The sequence below is a fragment of the Macrobrachium rosenbergii genome, chromosome 23 (assembly GCF_040412425.1).
Source record: "Macrobrachium rosenbergii isolate ZJJX-2024 chromosome 23, ASM4041242v1, whole genome shotgun sequence".
Classification (NCBI taxonomy): domain Eukaryota; kingdom Metazoa; phylum Arthropoda; class Malacostraca; order Decapoda; family Palaemonidae; genus Macrobrachium; species Macrobrachium rosenbergii.
In genome coordinates, this window is record NC_089763.1 from 6,562,668 (window position 1) to 6,565,962 (window position 3,295).

Genomic DNA, 3,295 nt, shown 5'->3' on the forward strand with positions numbered 1-3,295 from the left:
TCTGTTGTTCGTAAGCATGGGAATGATAATTTTGGGAGCCTTAATATTTTAAGATGTTAAAGTTTATTTTAATAGTCTTATGATAACTTTGGTAGTTGATAGGTGACTGGCTGTGCAGGTGTCTTTGTTTTTAGCTAGTTTCGTGTTTGGGGTTTATTCACTTAAAGGGTTTTCTTTTTCTTGTTTAGGATTAGGGTTTGGGTTGGATTATATTGGATATATTTTGATTTGATTGAGTTTTTGAATTATGGCTTTGGTTGTCAGAAGGAGGCAAAAGGTCGAAAATTTAAGGATTTTGATAGCGTGTTTTTATTAGGTAACTTTTTTTTATTATTGAGTTTAGTTTTTAACATTTTCTTGTCTTGACTATTTAATATTTTACGTGTGTTTTGAGAGTTCTTTGATTCCTACTGTGATTTTAATTTTAGGTTGGGGATATCAGCCCGAGCGATTGCAAGCTGGTGTGTATATATTATTTTATACTTTATTTGGTTCTTTGCCTTTGCTAATTTCTATTTTGAGCTTATACAGTAGGGGTGGTTCAATTACATTTGGTTTGTCGTTAGTTCCTGAGGGAAGGTAAGTTTGTTGGGCGTTTGATGTATCTGTAGTGTTATAACTTTTATCGTTAAACTACCCGTCTATCTGGTTCATTTGTGACTGCCTAAGGCTCATGTAGAGGCTCCAGTGGCAGGATCTATCGTTTTAGCCGGTGTTTTATTGAAGCTAGTTGGGTACGGGCTAGTTCGGGTCTGTCCTCTTTTTATTCATTCAGCTGTGGCTTTTAGATGGTTGTGGGTGTCGGTTGGGTTGTTAGGCGGTATTTTCGTAAGTTTTATATGTTTACATCAGACTGACATTAAGGCTTTGATTGCTTATTCTTCTGTGGCGCATATAGGTCTGGTTTTATGTGGTCTAAGAGTTTCTAGGTGGTGGAGCTTGTCTGACGCTGTTATGGTGGGGCACGGCCTTTGTTCTTCTGGTTTGTTTTGTTTGGCTAATATGGTGTATGAATGTCTAGGGAGGCGAAGATTATTGGTCAGAAAGAGGCTGCTTAATTGTATGCCTACCATGGCTTTGTGGTGATTTTTATTAAGGGTTGAAAATATGGCTGCTCCCCCTACCGTTCATTTATTGGGTGAGATCAGTCTTATTTTAAGGGTTGTTTCTTGGGCGTCGTTGGCGATGGTTCCAGCTGCTTTACTTTCTTTTTTTAAGGGCTGCTTATAGATTTTATATGTTTTCTTTTTGCCAGCATGGGAAATATTTTAGGGCTCTGGTTTCTTGTTGCTCGGGTAAGGCTCGAGAATATTTAGTTTTAATGCTTCATTGGTTACCCGTGAATGTTTTAGTGCTGAAGGGTTCGATTTTGGTTTGTTAATAGCTGAAATAGTTTAAATAAAATGTTGGTTTTTGTGGACCCAAAGACAATTTTTTTTTTATTTTAGGCAGTGTTGTGGAATAATAAGATAAATTTAAGGAGTATAGTATTTTTATTGATTGTGTCTGTTATTAGTCTGGTTACCTCTTTAAACTTGCTTTTTCTGGTTGTTGTTATTTTTTAGACTGGGAGCTCATTAGAATTGATAGAGCTAGCATTGAAATAGCTTTGATTATTGACTGGATGCCAGTGATGTTTATGTCTTTCATTTGTTTTATTTCTTTTATGGTTTTATTCTATAGAGGTGGTTATATGTCTGGGGATTACAATACTGGGCGTTTTATATATCTGGTTTTAGGGTTTGTTCTTTCTATGCTTTTGTTGATTATTAGCCCTAACATGATTAGAATTTTGTTGGGGTGAGATGGCCTGGGTTTAGTGTCTTACGCTTTGGTTATTTATTACCAAAATGAAAAATCTGCTGGGGTCGGTATGTTAACAACTTTGTCTAATTTGGTGGGCGATGTAGCTATTTTACTTAGCATTTCTTTGATATTGAGTTTAGGGGGCTGAAATTTTTATTTTTATGTTGGGGAAGAGTGTATTGCCAATAGTTATGTCATTTTTTTAGTTGTGTTGGCGGCCATGACTAAGAGAGCTCAAATTCCGTTTTCTGCTTGGCTTCCTGCGATGATGGCAGCTCCTACCCCTGTTTCTGCTCTGGTTCATTCTTCTATTCTAGTTACTGCAGGGGTTTATCTTTTAATCCGATTCAACCGAAATTAATATCTTCTTTTGCTAGGACCTTACTGTTATTGTTGGGATGTTTAACTATATTTATGGCTGGGTTGGGGGCTAATTTTCAGACTGATTTAAAAAAAATTATTGCTCTTTCTACTTTAAAGCAACTGGGTGTTATAATTACTATTTTAAGACTAGGGTGGGCCACTTTGGCTTTCTTTCATTTATTGACTCATGCTCTGTTTAAGGCTCTTTTGTTTATATATGCTGGGTCTATCATCCACAGAGTTGGGGATTATCAAGATATTCGTATGATAGGGGGGTTAGTTAATTTTATACCTATTAGGGTGATGCCCATTAGCTTAGCTAATTTAGCTCTTTGTGGGTTCCCCTTTTTAGCCGGCTTTTATTCTAAAGGTTTGATTTTAGAGGTGGCTTTCTTTAACCCTTTAAATGAGGTTTGTTTTGGGTTGTTAGCTTTAGCCACTGGTCTTACTGTCTGTTAAAGATTTTGCTTGGTGTATTACAAGCTTAATGGTGATTATAACTTAAGCTCTATTTTTTCAGTGAGTGATTTTAATGACTTGGCCTATGCTTGGATTGAGAGTGGGAGCTGTAGTGGTTGGGACGACTGTTTCTTGGCTTATTTTTCCATCTCCTACAATGATTTGTTCGACTCTGCTTGTAAAATTGCTTGCTTTGGCTGTTAGGCTGATCGGTGGGTTTGTAGGGTATGTGTTAAGTTTGATAGTAGAAAATTACAAGTTTAATTCTTTAAGATTATATCCTGCAGTTGTATTTTCTGGGTCTATGTGATTTATGCCCTTGTTGTCTACCATTGGCCAGACGAAAAGTTTTAAGAGGTGGCTCTATTTATTCTCAAGTGGGGGATGGGGGTTGGTCTGAATATTATGGTGGTCAATGTATTTATAGAACTTTAATAAAATCTTCTGGTTACCTTCAGGCTATTCAAGAAAATAGAATTAAAACTTAGTGATTTTACTATTTTGATTAGTAGGATTGTTGTTAATTATTTAAACTTAAGAAGCTTAATGTTTTGAGCATTACACTAAAGCTGTAGAGGAGGTAGGTTTGTCCTTAGGTATTTTAAAAAAGGGTGTGTACCTTTGGCTCTACAATGAAAATGTAGCGTGTTAATTACACTATAAAAAC

General features: G+C 36.1%; 1 pseudogene; it reads left to right on the forward strand.

The window, feature by feature from the left end:
- Positions 1–2,074: 2,074 nt before the first annotated feature.
- Positions 2,075–2,628, forward strand: LOC136850982 (NADH-ubiquinone oxidoreductase chain 5-like; annotated as a pseudogene).
- The last annotated feature ends 667 nt before the right edge of the window (positions 2,629–3,295 follow it).